This window comes from Vulpes lagopus, chromosome 13 (genome assembly GCF_018345385.1).
Source record: "Vulpes lagopus strain Blue_001 chromosome 13, ASM1834538v1, whole genome shotgun sequence".
Classification (NCBI taxonomy): domain Eukaryota; kingdom Metazoa; phylum Chordata; class Mammalia; order Carnivora; family Canidae; genus Vulpes; species Vulpes lagopus.
The window spans coordinates 14,014,514-14,033,026 of NC_054836.1; the positions used below are offsets into that span (position 1 = coordinate 14,014,514).

General features: G+C 39.5%; 1 pseudogene; it reads right to left on the reverse strand.

Annotated features, from left to right (window-relative positions):
• Positions 1-10,987: 10,987 nt before the first annotated feature.
• On the reverse strand, positions 10,988-12,823 carry LOC121475020 (annotated as a pseudogene).
• Positions 12,824-18,513: the final 5,690 nt, after the last annotated feature.

Genomic DNA, 18,513 nt, shown 5'->3' on the forward strand with positions numbered 1-18,513 from the left:
CAAAAGTGAAGATATTTTAGGAAAATCTTTACCAGTTTTCAGGTCCAGTATTTCGTTCTCATATCCACTCTTGTCCCATTTCCCCGTCATCTCAGTATTGGTGTTAAACCTTTTCCCAGAATGAACTGACATAGAGTAAGCCATATGATCTTTAGCTTAAAACCACAGGAAAAGATGGGAGAAAATAAGCCAGTTTCTAACAGGTATTTGGGAAGTCTACCTTGAGGTTTCTGGCTGATTGGTCACCCTGGAAGCAGGATACTTCTTTCTGTAGCTATCTTTTAGAAGCTAATGTTTTTATGTTAATCATACACATTACTATCTCCTCCTGCAGGCTATCTAGTGAATTTTGCTTCTATTTATTTTTAACCGAAAAAAATTATTCATATAAATAAACACAACAGTCAGCATTAAAAATTATTTTAAATCATATGTGAAGAATTTTACTGGTGCATCTCTAGCATTTGGACAACCTGTTTTTGTAGAGTTTATTTCCTTTGTACTTTCCTCTTGCAAAATCAGAGAAATAATTTATTTTATCCTGTATTTTTAAGCAGCTCAACTACAGAATTCTATAGAAACTTCAGAATTACAGTGTATATCTTTATCTTTCTATTTATTCAAAAATATTTTTTAGACATACTATGTGTAAAACATTCTCAGGGATACAGAGTTATTCAGGTTTTAGGGTAACCAATGATTTCCATATTGCCAAATCCAATGATCAGCCTCTCTCATACTGGGCATATCAGAAGTCCTTAACAAAGTCATCAGTCCTGCCTACTTGACACTTTGTCCATGTGGCCTCCAGGTCCTCTTCTTTCAAGATTATCTGTCTACCTCAGTCTGCGTTGCTGAATCTTGCTCATGTTACCACTGTCTAAAGAGTTAGGATGTATCATGGCTCAGTCATGAAACCTGATTTCTTCTCACTCACATCTCAAGTGATTCATTCAATCCCATTCCACATTTGACATGTCCAAAATGAGATTCCTCCCTCCAATTCTGTTCCTCCCACACCTGACCATGCCTCCCTGTGTTGCCAGCAACACCACCAATCCAAACCACTGTAATTTCATTCCTGGATGATCATCTTATTTCTTCCTGCCTAAAAATGGTTTATTAACTGACTTCTATCTAGTAGAATAAAAACTCCATGAAAACAAGGAATTTACCAATTTCTGGCACATAACTGTCTTTCAAAAACTCTTTGTTGAATGATTGCCTGAATTGATCTTCCTCCTAAATTTCACAATATGAGTTCCTAAGTATTCACTCATTTAACAAATATTGATAACCATTTCCTTCTTGTATAAATGGCATAGACAAATTAGAACTTCCAATGATAAAACCCATTAATTGGGAGTTGAAATTTTCTCAAGTGAAAACAAAATAGTGATTACTTGTACTATAAATCTGTATATTGTACTTCTGCTGCAGAATCATAACATTTTAAAAATCTTGATGGAGTACCTTCTTTGAGCCTGAATTCCACTCTTTTATAATTTATAATTTTTTAAAGATTTTATTTATTTGAGAGAGAGAGAGAGCACGTATAAGCAGGGGGAGGAGCAAAGAGAGAGGAACAAACAGACTCCCCCAGTGGGAGTGGAGCCCAACTGGGGGCTTGATCCCATGATGCTGAGATCATGATCTGAGCTGAAGTCAGACTCCACCCATGTGCCCCTATAATTTAAAAATTTTATATATTACACTATATCTAATGCTTGAAATCACTTTATAAAAACATTTAAAAAATGTTTTACCACTAGCCTCTGGTAAAACAGTCTCCAGTGGCAATTGGTTCACTCTCAAAATAATCCATTCCACCTTTGGACAGCAGTGGTCCTTACAAGAATGCTTTCATCCACAGGGTTCAGGGAACAGTGTCTCCTCTAATGTTCATTCATCAGTCTCAGGTATGGCCAACTGCTTACCCTCACCCCTTTCACCTATTACAACAACTCATTGTAATATTTTAAGATTCAGATGTAATATTTTAAGATTCAATCATTTTTACCAAGATTGCTTTAATTTTGAGTGCTGACACTCTACACTTTCCAGCTCAGTCTCAATCTGTACTTTTTTTTTTTTTTTTTTTTTTTTTTGAGAGAGAGAGAGAGAGAGAGAGAGAGCACGCAAGCATGCGAGCAAGGAGGAGCAGAGGGATGGGGGAAAGAGAATCTTAAGCAGGCTCCATGCACCGTGTGGAGCCCAGTACAGGGCTCGATTTCACATCTCTGAGATCATGACCTGAGCTGAAATCAAGAGTCCAATGCTTAACTGACTGAGCCACCTAGGCACCCCTCAATCTCTGTCTTAATTCTAGCTTTTGATTTTCCAAAAGGATGATCATCTGGGGTTACAGCACTAGTTGTCTCTTGAGTTGTAATACAACACTAAAAAATTTAACTTGCTCCCTCTTCAACATTAAGTTGCTAGCATCAGCCACTAGAATCTGATATAAAACTCTTCACTTTTTGATCTGGACTATGGCTATAGCTGCTACATTTCATAGAATTTTAGAAGTAGGAGACATATTAGAAAAATGTAATCTAACCCACTTATTTCACATAGGGGAACTCAAGGAAGTTATTCTGGTTAACTGCTCTTTCATGCTTTTTTGATAACTTCATTCTGTGCCCTCTGCTTACCTGTAAAAGTACACTGATTTTACTTTCTGGTGATTAGATTTAGAAAGAAGACTTAAAGTCATCTTGGGGCACCTGGGTGACCCAGGTTAAGTGTCTGCCTTTGGCTCAGGTCATGATCACAGGGTGCTAGGATCGAGCCCTGTGTTGGGCTCCATGCTCAGCAGGGAGCCTGCTTCTCCCTATCCCTCTGCCTGTGGCTTTCCCTGCTTTTGTGCTCTGTCAAATAAATAAATAAAATCTTTTAAAAAAATAAAAGAATTAAAGTCATCTTATTTAATTTCCTAAATTTACATATTACCAGATCTGAAAAGAATAAATGACTTGTCCAAATTCAAAAGATTAATGTCAAGAATTGGCCCCAGGTTTCCCTCTGGACTTTTATTCAAGGACATTTTGTATTACACTGGGATTTAGATTAAATTCTTAAATGATTAGAAAGGAGTAATTATCTATGATCTAAATTCTTCCATTGTACTTTGTAAAAGTAACATGAAATACTTTTAAAAAATTGACAGAGTCAGGATCCCTGGGTGGTGCAGCGGTTTGGCGCCTGCCTTTGGCCCAGGGCGCGATCCTGGAGACCCGGGATCGAATCCCACGTCGGGCTCCCGGTGCATGGAGCCTGCTTCTCCCTCTGCCTGTGTCTCTGCCTCTCTCTCTATCTCTCTGTGACTATCATAAATAAATAAAAATTAAAAAAAAAATTTTAAAAATAAAATAAATAAATAAAAAATTGACAGAGTTCTTTGGGTCCACTTTTTCAATTTCACTATTTCAAATGTATTTCAGAGTTTTAAATATATATATATAAATAGGAAGGATGGTATAATGAATACCCATATCCTAGATTCAATAGCCACCAGCATTCTGCATCACTGGTTTCATCCATTCTTCTTTTTTGCTAAAATATTTTAAAACAAATTCCAAACATTATGTTATTTTACTCTGACAGATATTAGTCTTTACTGCTTAAAAATAGATTTGAAAAAAAATTATGAAACCTATTATTACTCCAACAAAATGAACAATTCTTCATATCATCTAATATATTTATAGTTCTCCACATGTTTCAAAAATCTTTTTCCATTTGATTTGGTCACACAAGATACCATACTCTGCATTTGGTTAAATTTCTACATCTGGTTTCACATCATCCTTGTTGTTGATTTATTGAAAAGTTTGGGTTATTTGTCCTGTAGTATGTTCCATATTCTGGATTTGTCTCTGTGCTTTCTGTTGGTGACATTTAACTTGTTGCTCTATCTCTTATATTTCTTGTTAACTGAAGTTGGCACTGCTTGATGAGATTCAGGTTCAACTCTACTGGCAAACGTTTGTGGTGCTGGTGCTTGATAGAAAGCACATGATATTAGTGTCTAGTTGTCACACTTTTGTGATAATAACAAGCTACAATTACCCATCAGCTTTGGTATAGAAATTTCATCTAATGATGAAAGCCACCTGAATTATTTCATTAGGCAAAATGGCACTTTTCTAATTTTCTTTCTTTCTTTCTTTCTTTCTTTCTTTCTTTCTTTCTTTCTTTCTTTCTTCTTTCTTTCTTTCTTTCTTTCTTTCTTTCTTTCTTTCTTTCTTTCTTTCTTTCTTTCTTTCTTTTTTCACTTTCATTAACTGGATATTTTTCTGTGGAGAACTTCATATCACTCAACTACCACTCTTTGGTTACTGGGTAGAACAGAGAAGGCAGGATAAATGCCTAATTCTTTTCTTTATACTGCCAATTTTCAAAGTAAGGAAATATTCTAAACACAATGGTGACCAACTAAATGTGTGTGCATTGGGTTTCTTTTTATTTTTAAGTGATGGAATGAAATCATAAATGCTAATTAATTAATTTCAGTTACTATTTTTTTCATTGTCAGTATATTTTGCCAACGGCATTCTTCCCTTATATTTGCTCCTACCTGTTTATATTACTTCTGATATGTCTCATTACTCTGATTGTCTCTTTCTTTTCTAGTATAACTTGACACAAACTCATTTAATGCATTTTCTTCCCCAAACCTAGAGTCAGAATTCTGCAACAGGTCTGTGGTTCCTGTTAGTAGGAAATGGCACTTAGAGACCAGAATGTGGACATTGGGAGCTCTCTTGTTTTTGGGTGGTCACTGTCCTCAAGATCTTTGCAGTTGTAAAGCTAAGGAATACATATTTTGAAAAGAAAAATAATGAAATAATACTGAAATGTCATATCAATATTCAATTCAAAGTTAACATCATAGAATTTTCATGTAATTTCTTTAAACTCTTTTACACTAATAATTTTGGCTCTTAGCAAAATTGAACTTTTAAAAATTTATCTTCATGCACAAATGTATATGCATATTTGTCTACATACTAGTTCCAAAATAATAATACTGATACCAATAGATACTGAATTGAGTTTAAGATTAATTGAAGCTCTGTTTTTAATTAGAACACATTCCACTTAAGATGAGAAGTCCTCAAAAGCCACTTGAGATAAATCTATCATTTGTGTTATAATGTCATTATTTTGATACATTGATATATTTGATTGTTTTCATTTGTTTTAAGTTTGGAGGCAAAGTGTGGTGTCCAGAATAGCTACTTCAGCATCACTTGACAACCTGTTAGAAATACAAATTTGTAGGCCTCATATCAGAACTTCTAAATCAGAAACTGGGAGTCAAGCTCTGAAGGAGAATTTTATGTAATATTTGAGGATGACTGATCTAATGATAACTTTTTATTAGTTTCTCTTTTTGCAAATATAAAAGAATTATGTATATATTATTTATCTCCTTTTTGTGTATCCAAATATTATCATACTATGTATGTTTTTCTGTATCTTGCCATTGAAAAAATATACTTTTCATAGAAGTCATTTTTTAAGTTTTTATTTTAATTCTAATTAATTAACATATGGTATTATATTAGTTTCTTCATAGAAATCATTTTTTTTTTTTGCGAGAATATTTTAGAGGTAGATTCCTAGAACTGACACTGCTAGATAGATTGCTAGTTTTTTTGCTTTTTTAAAGATCCTATCAAACTCCTTTGCCTGGATGTACAGTTGTTCTCTAGAACTTTGCCAATAGAGACTTTGGCAGACTTTGGGATGTTTGCCAATCTGATATATGAAAAATCGTAGCTTGTAGTTTTCACTTGCATTTCCTGATTAAGAATGAGTTTGGGCATCTTTTCATATGTCTAGGGACCATTTTCGCTTCTTTGGAGAATGGCTGCTGATATATTTTGCCACTTTTCCATTAGGTCGTTAGCCTGTTTTCTCTCAGTTTGTAAGAACTCTTAATACATTAAGCATATTAGCCATTTAAGTGCAAATATGTTTTCTCAGTTTTTCATTTGTCTTTTACCTTTAGCTTTTACCTTATGTTATGTCATATCATGCTAACATTTTAAGGAAAAGGAACATGGTTAGATTTATTCTTGTTTTCTCTTTTAGCTTCTAGATTTTGATTTTTTTAAAAAAAGATTTTATTTATTTATTCATGGGAGACAGAGAGAGAGAGAGGCAGAGATACAGGCAGAGGGAGAAGCAGGCTCCATGCAGGAGCCCGGTATGGGACTCGATCCCAGGGCTCCAGGATCACATCCTGGGCGGAAGGCAGATGCTCAACCGCGGAGCCACCCCAGGATCCCTAGATTTTGATTTAGTAAGGCTTTCCTCAACTCAGGTAATAAGGCAGTTTTGCTATGTTTTCTTTGAGTATGTTTTTCAGTTTTTAACATTTAAACTTCAATTTATCTGGAATTTTTCATGGTGCGAAGTGCTGACCTGATTTTATTCTATTTTCCAAACTTATGTCTGGTTGTCCTTACACAATTTATTAGTATAGTTCATCTCTTTCCTCAGCAATCTGAGATGCTACCTTTATCCAATACTGTGTTTCTATACACCCTGTGTCTATTTATACACTCTTTTTTGTTCTATGTGTCTGTCTATACTACACTGTTTTAATTATAGTGGCTGTAAAATATGCCTTAATATCTGGTGATAATTAGAAATACTTTTCATTTTTATTCTAATTATTACTTTTCTGCTAATGTCCTTAGGCTTCTCTGTCTTAGATCCTCTCTCTTGACTTCCTGTGAGATCCGGTACTTAAAATAGCTGATTATTGCTACCTCTCCTCTGCTCTTCCTCTCTCCCACCATTCAAATTTATTTTTTGTTTTAATTTTCATCTTTAATATTAAAAAGACAAAACATGGTAGTTTTATCTAATTTTAGTCTGTATATTCTTAAGTACAATTAAACAACTATTTTTTGGCTTATCAGCTTCAGGAGATATCCTTAGCTCACATTTTCTTTCACTGGGTATCTTAAAGAGTATAGTTGGGAAGTTCACACCTAATATCTGTTCTACGTTCCTTGTATTCTTTTCTTTCCCTTCCCATTTTTGCTATTTGTATAGATTATTCACAGGTTGTCAGAACATCTGGAATTTATATGCTACTTTGTCACCCTTATTTCTATCTTCTAGTCTTTGTTCTATAGTTTGATATATTCAGTGCTTACCTGTCAGCTTTACGCTGAAACTTCTGTAATCCTCTTGTGCTAGATTGTTCTCTACTACCTTCTTCAGGAAGAGTGTTAGTGTGTTAATAGCTTTTTATCTGTGGCCTTACCCTTTTTTTTGAGAGAGAAAGAGAGAGAATGAGAGGAGTGAGGAGGGCCAGAGGGAGAAGGAGAGGAGAATCCTAAGCAATCTCCACTTCACACTCAGGTGGAGCCTAATGAGGGGGATGGGGTGGGGGAAGAGCAATGGATCATGACTCTGAGATCATGATCATAACCTGAGCTGACGTCAAGAGTCCCATGCCTAACCGCCTAACCGACTGAGCCACTCAGGCACCCCTGTAGTCTTTACATTTGAAGAGTAATTTGATTAGATGTAAATCTTTAGTTTATGTTTTCTTTCATTGAGTAGCTTAAAGATATTGCTCCAGGGTTTTCTACCTTAAAATGTTGCTGCTTAGAAAATGGATGACAATCTGATTTTCATTATTCCTGACAAACTAAAGAATTTTTTCCTTGTCTTTGAAGTTTAATAACTTTACTAAGATATGTCCAATAAAATATATCATTTATAGATTAATATACATTTCTCTTTGATATGTAGATCTAAGACTTTTTAAATTTAGGAAAACTTTTTCTTTTTTTTTTTTCCAGGAAACTTTTCTTGAATTACAGTCATAAGTATTTTATTTGTTCCATTTCCTAGGTGTTACCTTACAGTTCTCCAATTGCATCCTCCTTTGTTGCAATTGCAGGTCTCCTTTGTTTGCTGGCTATTTCTAGTACTTTCTCCTAAGTCTTCACAACAACAATAGCAACAACAACAACAACAACAAAAACATCTTTGAGTTCCTTCACTTTCTTTTTTATGCACTTATGGCATCTATTTGTGTGTTCAATTTAGTTTTTCTCTTTTTTTGCTCTCTTTTCCCAATTCTTTTTTGACATCAGTTAATTCTCATTTTCTATCTTTCCATAACTTTTGGTACACAACTCCTGGGTATAAGAAACGCTACAATTCTTTAGTTCTTTAAATCTGAGTAACTGTTCATGGAGCTACCACTCCACTAGCCAATAGAAAATTCAACTTAAGTAACTCTTTGTGGCTTATGCTCCTTCACGTTTTTTTTTTTTTTTTTTAATTTTTATTTATATATGTATGATAGTCACAGAGAGAGAGAGAGAGGCAGAGACACAGGCAGAGGGAGAAGCAGGCTCCATGCACCGGGAGCCCGATGTGGGATTCGATCCCGAGTCTCCAGGATCGCGCCCTGGGCCAAAGGCAGGCGCCAAACCGCTGCGCCACCCAGGGATCCCTCCTTCACGTTTTAAATCAAAACAGAAGCTGATCATTGCTTGTGGCTAGAGGATGGTGGGGAGGGGTCTGGTCCTGTGTCCATGGTGGTTGGCATCTTTATTCTGGCTCCTCTGGCTCCATGACAGTGCTATTAAGACTTGGCCTGATTTAGGCTCCTTGCTTTGAGTGTCCTTAGAGATGTTTCTGAGAGCACTTCACTACGTTCTCAGAAGATTCTTACCAAAACTTTTGTGTCTTACTAAGACTCAGTAAGACGTGTCTTATCACTTGGGTTGCTTTATTCCATAAGCCTCATTCTTCTGGCCACCCCAGTCTCTGGGCAGAGGAGGGGCTAAACTCATACGTTTCACTCAAATTTGGCCATTTTCAACTTCCATTGCCCAAGCTTCTTCCCTTCATGACCCCCTCAATACATTTAGCCTCTCTCTGAGACCATCAGTTTAATAATTTTTGGTGAAATAGAAATACTTATTTTTCCTCTGTGTGTCTTGAAGGATATTTTATATCTTTATAAAGGGTATATATTCTGTGTGTTTTGAAGGGTATTTTATATCTTAAAGGATATAAAGATATATCTTTTTTAGGAACATATGTTATCTTCTGTTTTATGGGTAAGGATTGGAGCCTGGAAAAGTCAATGCCACCTCTAGTGGCACGTTCCTAACACATTCTGTTACATGCATCTTGGCTTATTTATGCCTGTCTTACCGTAATATATGAGTTAGTGAAACTCATTGTTGAAGGGTTTATTTTAATGAAAGACATAATTAATGTTATGATATTGAAGATACATCATAATAAAAAATAATTAACTTTGTGACTTTTCAGCCACTGATGCTTTTGTCAATCCTCCAAGAAGCAGACAGCAAGTAGAAAGAGAGATACATGGGAGGAAACTCCTTGAAGGATAATGCAGGGGGGAGCCTTCCTATGGGAATACAGGTCTTATACCTTTAAAGGTGAAAGTGAGGGAAAGGTCAGATAGGAAAAAATGCAAGCATAAGTCTGTTCACTGAGATACTTCCAAGGACAAAAATTCAACCACAAAGCAGCCTAGCTGGCCATCCTACGGGAACGAAAATACACATGGCACAGTAGAATTCTAGGCAGCTCTTAACATGGTGGCTACAAAAATTTATCTTAACATAAGCTGCTTCCTAAATATTGACTGGAAACCTTGTGGATAATCTTATTAAGAAAAATGTATTTGTGGGCTGGCTTAGCTGTTTAGTGCCGTCTTCAGTCCAGGGCCTGATCCTGGAGACCCGGGATCGAGTCCCACGTCAGGCTCCCTGCATGGAGCCTGCTTATCCCTCTGCCTGTGTCTCTGCCTCTCTCTCTGTGTCTCTCATGAATAAATAAAATCTTTAAAAAAATGTATTTGTGTATCCATGAGCATGTGTGTTTATGCTTGGAAGAACATGCAGGAGAAAGAATAGTGCTAATATTCTAGACAGGTAAGACTGTAAGGGATATTTCTATTTTGGATTTTGGCATTTTCTCAAAACATTGTACAAATTTATTAACTTGAAAAGGCAGGGAAGCTCTTCCCATACAACACACTCCTGTGTGTATATGAATGCGCTTTCCAATGTGACTTGGAGCACCTTCCATTCTGCATTCTTCCCCATGTATACCCTTGTTTTCTTGTTTTTTTTTTTTTGAATGCACCAAACACATTCGCATTTTTTTTAAGCAAATGACAAAGACCCAGTTTACCAGCTTTACTTTTTTAAAAAAATTTATTTATTTATGATAGTCACACACACACAGAGGCAGAGACATAGGCAAAGGGAGAAGCAGGCTCCATGCACCAGGAGCCTGACGTGGGACTCGATCCCGGGTCTCCAGGATCACGCCCTGGGCCAAAGGCTCAGGCCAAACCGCTGCGCCACCCAGGGATCCCGGTTTACTTTTTTTTAAACCTAAGCTTAACATTACGTATTTAAACAATTGTCAAATCTTACTAAGTTGCCAGTGTTCATGCACAACTAGAAAAACATCCTCAATTTATATTAAACGAGAAATGTATTACCATTAATGCATTAATATCTCTCACTACTAAATACTGAAAAGGTTTGAAATTATTTTTGTGGAAGATTCATCCTGGCAATGTTAACTTCACAGCAGGCTGACTCTACTTGGCTCACATTTCAAACACTATGGAAAAGCAGGTCCGTGCTGGTGTCAGTGTACGAAAGAGTCACGGCCACCTTGGATTATGTTGAATAAAAAAGCAAAGTGCATACAGAGATTTACAACAATTTTAAAGACAAAAACAAAACAAAACAAAGAAACCCCAAAACAATGGTCCTATTATGTGGTCCCAACAATCAACTCAAAAGTCTATGACAAATAGGGCTCGGATGAGCTGTGTATAAATACTTTAGATTAGGTACAGTTATACTGAAAGTTGAGTTCGTTTGAAATCTTCAAAAAAAAAAGCGTTCCTGTCCGTCCTCAGTGGTGCCCGTTCAGCTAACATTTCTGCTTACTTGTTACCCAAGCGCAGCAGCTGCTCCTTTTACTATGGTTAAGGCCTTTAACTGGCCGTTCTCTTCAACTTCTACTCTTTCTTCACCATTCTCCACCACTCTCTTTGTAGTGAGTTTTCTGCCATTAACCATTGTAGTAGAAGTGGATATAGATTTGAAGTTGCCCATCCCACTACCACCAAATGTGGAAGAGAATGAAGTGAGGCCCCCGCGACCTGGCGATGCGAAGGAAGTAAATCCTGTATCAAAAGGAGAAAAGCCTCCTCCAGAGGACGCAAATCCACTGGAGGCGGAGAACCACGACCCCGTGCCTCGGTTCCTGCTCCCACGGGGGCCTCTTCGGCTCCCAAAGAAGTCCAAGGAAAACGGGTCCCTTCCACCAAAACATTCCCTGAAGACATCATCTGGGTTACGGGATGTGAAGCCAAAGTCCAATGGAGTGTCAAAAGGAACCCCACCTCCACCCCCACCCCCACCCCGACCCCCACCCCCACCCCCACCTCCACCCCCACCCCCACCCCCACCTCCACCTCCACCGCCACCCCCACCCCCACCTCCACCCCCACCCCCCACCCCCACCTCCACCCCCACCCCCACCCCCACCCCCACCTCCACCCCCACCCCCACCTCCACCCCCACCCCCACCCCTACCCCCACCCCCACCTCCACCCCCACCCCCACCTCCATCCCCACCCCCACCCCCACCTCCACCCCCACCTCCACCTCCACCCCCACCCCCACCTCCACCCCCACCCCACCTCCACCTCCACCCCACCTCCACCTCCACCTCCACGCCCACCTCCACCCCACCCCACCCCCCCCACCTCCACCTCCACCTCCACGCCCACCCCCACCCCCACCTCCACCCCCACCTCCACCCCACCTCCACCTCCACCTCCACGCCCACCTCCACCTCCACCTCCACGCCCACCGCCACCCCCACCCCCACCCCCACCCCCACCCCCACCCCCACCCCCACCCCCACCTCCACCTCCACCTCCACCATTTAGTCCTTCTTTGCCGGATCTGTCCTGGATGTCCCGTTTTTTTTGCATCTGATAACACCTCATACGCCTCAGCTACTGCTTGAATTTCCTCTCTTGCTTCTTTGTTTTCAGGGTTTTTAGCTGGGTGCCACTTTAGGGCCAGTTTCCGTCACGCCTTTTTAATACCCGCAGCTGAGGCCGGTCCCTGCGCGCCTAGAACTTCGTAGTCATCCACCACGTTTCCACCGGCTGTTGGGTGAGTCGCGGGCGGGAGCCGGCGGCCGGCAGGAGGCGCGGCGGGGCGGCGGCCCGGGTCCCCTCGGCTCCCGCAGGGCGGCGCTGGCAGCCGCGGCCTGTTTTCTTTTTTTAAAGAAGGGAAGGGATTGGGATCCCTGTGCAGTTGTGGAAAACTCACTCATGGCGAGGCAAGGCAATGGGAAATCCTCAAACAAAACTTGACCATTAAAAAAATCTTGGGGGATCCCTGGGTGGCGCAGCGGTTTGGCGCCTGCCTTTGGCCCAGGGCGCGATCCTGGAGACCCAGGATCGAGTCCCATGTCGGGCTCCCGGTGCATGGAGCCTGCTTCTCCCTCTGCCTGTGTCTCTGCCTCTCTCTCTCTCTCTCACTGTGTGCCTATCATAAAAAAAAAAAAAAAAAAAAAAAAAAAAATCTTGCATGAGGCAGTAGTCGCTTGGCTCCAGTCCCCAAGTCATGCACAGGTGCAGACCGGGAGCAGCCCAGGCTCAACGTGGATCACGGACTGAGCGCATGGGGTGGTGCATTCCAAGATAGGGCAGTGGAAGACTGTCAGCAGGTTCTCTTGAAGGGCCATGGGAGTGGGTCATCTCTATGGCTGCCAGTGATGCACTTGATGCATTAGCCAGTTTAAAAAAAAAAAAAACACTTTTACCATAAATTTCTTTTATATTAAAGCAATTTGACAAAGTCATCTTCCTATGGGGAAAAGATTCCAACAGAGATTAATTATGTATAACTTTTATCGCTGGGTATCTCTCAAATGTTTACTAAGACTCTGATATCTTAATTAGAGAATGTGAAAGGAGTTAAAATATCATTTAGCATTATTTAACATTCTAATAATCATAGGCAATATAAATAAACCACTAGATTGTATAATGGTGTTCTTTTAGTCTTATTTGTCACTTTTCTAAAGGTAAAGCTGCTCATCACTGCCTGAAAAGTCCAAAATTGGTAGCTGGATATACCTGTTTCTGATCAATCTGTCCTTTTGACCGTTTTGATTTTGATCTCCAGCCAATTTGTTTTCAATGGAGTCATCTGCTTCCAAAAGGACCAGAAAAACTCTGAGCCTGGGAATCAGGTCATCTGTGGTCTAATTTTACTTTGTTACAATGTAGCAGTGTGACCTTGCAGAAATGACTTCACCCCCTTGGGCTTCAGTTTCCACATCTGTGAAATGAGTTTATTAGATTAGATAATCTCTAGGCTTCATCTAGCCTATGAAATATCACAGTTGAAGTTGGAAGTTATGGATAAAATGTTTCTATATTTGTTATCAAAAACTAAAATAAGGACATGGAAGCTATATTTAGGGAATGTGTAGACCGGACACATGTTGGAAAATTCAATTAATATTTAAAACAATCTTCCAGGCCAGAAGGATAGGTTATTTTCTACAAAATACACTTTAATAAGAATAGGATAGATTGTCAATTTTTTTTTATTAAAGATATATTTATTTATTCGTTCAGAGAGAGCGAGAGAGAGGCAGAGACACAGGCAGAGGGAGAAGCAGGCTCCATGCAGGAAGCCCGATGTGGGACTCGATCCCGAGTCTCCAGGATCACACCCCGGGCTGCAGGCGGTGCTAAACCGCTGCGCCACCAGGGCTGCCCCTGTTTGTCAATTTTTAAAAATAAACCTTTTATTTTAGGACAGTTTTAGATTTACAGAATTATGGCAAAGATAATAAAGAGTATTTATTTGTTTTTGCTTTACACTTAAGTTTAAAAATATTTGTGGCAATCAGTGTTCTGTGTGTGTGGTTTTGGTGATGGAAGGGGCTGAGATGAGGCCAATAGGGCAGATTGTGGAGAGAATGGACTTCATATTTTATGTGAAAAGAATTTAGGCATGTTATGTGATGCAATCCTGGTGTTGTGTGACTATCAAAAAACTTCCCAATGACAACCTAATACAAGCTTACCTACATTAATGATCTGGAATAGGGAAGTAGCAATCATATTGTGCTCCAATGTGACTACACCTCATCTAGATTGTTTTTGGGATCATTGAAATGCTTGTAGGAGGCTCAAAGAAGATGGAATGGTATGACAACAAATTTAAAAATTATTGTATAAGAGGAAAGACTGGATGAGTTGGTGATGAGTTAGCCTGAACAAGAGAAGACTTAGCAGAAACAAGCAACCAATTACTTTTTAAATTAAATTTATTTTAAAAACCTAGGTAAATGACTCATATAATAAAAAAATTAAAGTGATGTAAAAGATATCAGTGCTTCTACTTCTGTTTCTACTCAATTCCTCTATCCTGTTTAGGTATGATTTTTCATTCCTTTCTTTTGAATCCTTCCACAGTGATTCTTTTTCTTTCTTTTTTTTTTTCAAAGATTTTATTTATTTATTTATTTATTTATTTATTTATTTATTTATTTATGAGAGACACACAGAAGGAGGCAGAGACAAGCAGAGGGAGAAGCAGGCTCCCTGTGAGGGAGCCCAATGTGGGACTCAATCCCAGGACCCTGGGACCACAACCAGAGCCAAAGGCAGACGCGCAACCACTGAGCCACCCAGGTGCCCCCACAGTGTTTCTTTAGGCAAGCAAATACACATATACAAAAGGAATCAAGCAATGTATGTTGTTTTGCAACTTATTTTTTTTTCTTAATACATTTTGGAGATCTTTCCATATATATAAAGAAGGTGCCTCGTTTGTAGTTTAAACAGTTGTTTACAGTCCCATTCTGTGAAAGCATCACAGGTAACTTAATCAGTTACAAAAATCAATGTTTGAGTTCTTGCCCATGTTCTGTTTTTACAATGTTGTTATTCACAGGAAAAAAAAAACAAGAAGAAATGAGCAGCAATGCTGATTTTTCACCTCAAATTAGTGCAGGCATATCCATAGGACAAATTCTCAGAAGTGGGGCCCCAGGTCAAAACCTAACTATGAATTTTTAACCTGAAAGATATTGCCTTATTGCTGTCCATAGGGGTGGTCCCAGTTTGCATATTTCAAGAGCAGTAGAAGGGAATGCATGTCTTCACAGCCTCACCCACACAGAGTGTGCTCAAACTCTTGGAGTTTTGCCCACCCGCTAGGTGAGAAATGGCATCTCAATGCAGTTTCAGTTTCTATATGCCTCTGCTTATAATTGTAGGAGAATATCTTTTCACATTTTGGGGAGCCATTTTTTCCCTCTTAGAACTCTATGCTCAAGCCCCCTGCACAATTTTGCACTGTATTGTGTAGCAGCCGTTAGTGTCACACCCTTGCTCTGCTGGCACTCACCTCTGCAGACTGGAAGCTACTTGTGTCAACACCTGTGATGCTTGGCCTGCAGGCATTGTTTTCTGGCCACAGTGGCATATGGGGCAAGAGTACAGCAAAAGTCAGAAGAGCCAGAGGTTAATGCCCTAGAAGCTTATTTGATCCAATAACAAACAGGGATTTGGTGCATAAAACTCCCATCTTCCTTTCCTCTTGATAGGGAGAAATCTGAGATCTATTTAACACTGTCTTCCAGAGTTTCCCTGTGGAGTTGGGCCCACAGTGGAAAATGGCTTGACAACCCACACTTTATTCCTTCTCTACTTTCCTACTCCATTCCAAGTACTTAATGATTTCATTTCCAAAGTAACCTAGTTGTATTAGAATTCTTGCCTCAGCCTTGGCCTCTGGAGGAACCCAAGCCAAACCATGTAGTCCTGTCCTTGAGTGCTATTCCAAGGGTAGTCTGCAGACGATGCTGGTTTGTGACCTGCTTGTTACCCATCTGATAAAATCAGAAATTGAGCATAAAACCTTAGAAACTTTCAGGTTGTCTGGGTTGTGCAGTCGATTAAGCGTCCGACTTTTGGTTTCAGCTCAGGTCCTGATCCCAGAGTCTCTAGATGGAGCCCTGCCTTGTGCTCCACCCTTAGCACTGGGTCTGCTTGAGATTCTCTTTCCCTCTCCCTCTGCCCCTGCTCCCACACACTATTTATCTCTGAAAATTAAATAAATCTTTTTTTTTTAAAGAAAGTTTTATAGCAATTTGATGTTACCACAGTATTTAAGCATGTGATTTTGTGTTTTACACTCTGGTGCATGCAGGCACACAAACACGGAATCTTCGGTGAATTGGCAAAAACAAAAACAAAAGATCTGGCTTTTACCTCAGATAGCTGGAATGGCACTACTTTATATGGTGGTACTAAGAACAATGGGTGGAAGTACAACTGGAAAAATTTTGGTTAGATATAAGAGAATTTTCTAATTGCCTAGGGTGCCTAGAACAGGAAGAGATGGCAGTCAACACTTAAGAAAAGAGTGAGCCTGTTTAGCTGGTTGGCTGTAGAGACGGAAGAATCCTGTACGCAGTGGCAGAGCTCTTCCATTTCAACAGATTCTACTACTCTGTCTTAATGAAATTTAAGCAGTAACTCATTCCTTTTCTTCTCTCTCATTTTCATCTATCTTCATTTTAAGTAGTCTTTCCTCTTGGGTTTTGTATTTTATTTGCTTGCTCTAGTGTTGTGTTTTTTTTTTCCCCTTCTCTTTCTTTACGAGAAAGGATTAGAAGAAAATGGAATCAATATGCTGGTTGTGTTCTTTAAAAACCTGTTGACTATCTTAAGATGATCAGGGAAAGTTTAATTCTAGTTGGTCCTGTTTTGATAGCTTTTGGGGTACTGTGAGTTCTATTTCAGCAGCTGAGAAACTGTCAACTAGGTCATGTACTGAATCTTTTTTTTTTTTTAAACACTAAAATTTCTCAACTGGTATTGAAATACTGAGTGAAAAGTATTATGAGATTTCCAAGGTGAGTCACTAGATCTCAAGAACAAATATGTTCACTCAGTGCATAAAGCACTAGAGTGAAACCAGAGAGAAAGAAAACATTTGTCTTTGAGCTCCTGGAAAAGAATTCTACTGTCCTCGGCTACTCCTCAGGTTAGGGGTTTAGTTGGCCTCCAGCTGAACCAAGCTCTCCCTGATGCATAGGACAGCTTGTCAGACTGGAATGGAAAGATTAACATGGCAGTTACAGCAGAGTTGAACTCAATGCTGAAACTGCAAATTTCAGGTCACTACAATATTACAGGATGTACTAAAATCAATACTAGGCAAATGTGGAGTGTTAAGGACGGGCAGTCAGGAATATTGAAAGTGCTAATGAACTTCCTTTTTAAGCAATCTTTCAAAAACCATGCTTCAGTCCATCCAGCCTAATATATGGATTTGAAGGAACATTTTGGAAGCCAGCGTGAGTGTCCTCCAATTTCTGGTAATGTTGAAAGGGACTGGTTATGGAGGCACACTGTCTCCAGTTCTGATTGCAGCTCTGCCTCTTACCAGGCAAGGCACTCAATGCTTTTAAGGCTCAGTTTTTTCTTCTGAGAAATGGGGGTAATTGGTATGATGATTAAGTAAGATTATGTGAAGTTTAGCACAGGCTTTCCTATAGTATTAAACAACGAACATTATTATTAAAAGCCTTGCAGGATCCTCTTGAAGCAGGAAACATGTAGAACTGGATGCTTCTGTCTTATTAGGCTAGGGCAGGGGTGCACTGTCCTGATCATCCTTGCTCCCCTTTCCTCTGACGTCAATTCCTTTCCCTTTCAACCTTGACCCTGATCCTCCTCATTGTGGTCTTTTTCTTCCTTCCTCTTAGCTGGGAGTTCAGGGGGTTTCAGAGGGAATTACACTGTGTTCAGCTATAAATTTGGAGTGGCTGTGGGAGGAGCCTCCTCGGTTGCCATGTTGGCCTGGAACTCTCTGGGCTTTGGCTTGAGCTTGAGGAAAGGCAGTGCAGAGGAGAGTAACTAGAACTCTCTTTTCCTTTATTCTCCTAAACAAATCTTTAGAAGAGTGGAGGGTTTTTCTACATTTTAATTCTAACTCAGAGAATTGGAGCAAGATCATGCAAGGATATGTTTGGCATGTGAGTGTGTGATGGATAGGTGGTATGGATGCTGTTAGTAGGGGTAGAGACTAAAACCAACACCTGGACTGCCATTCTACCTTGACTTTGGGATGAGGTCCAGAATCTTTTGGGGTTCCTGGAGGTAGAATTCATTATATACTTTCATCATTGTCGTGGCTCTTTTCTGGTCCCTGAACGATTAATGCACGAAGAGCTTTAAGTGCAATTTGTAATTGAAGTAGCTTGTGAGTAGGGCCTTTTCTATTTGCTTCTAGCTTGTTCCAGATTTATAGCCTCTATTTATAAGTTTTTATCTTGCTTTTGAAAGAATGATCAACCCATCAGGGCTGTCACTGTCCAGTTGTGCAGGACGTTTAATGTCTGGTCTGCTGGCTGAAA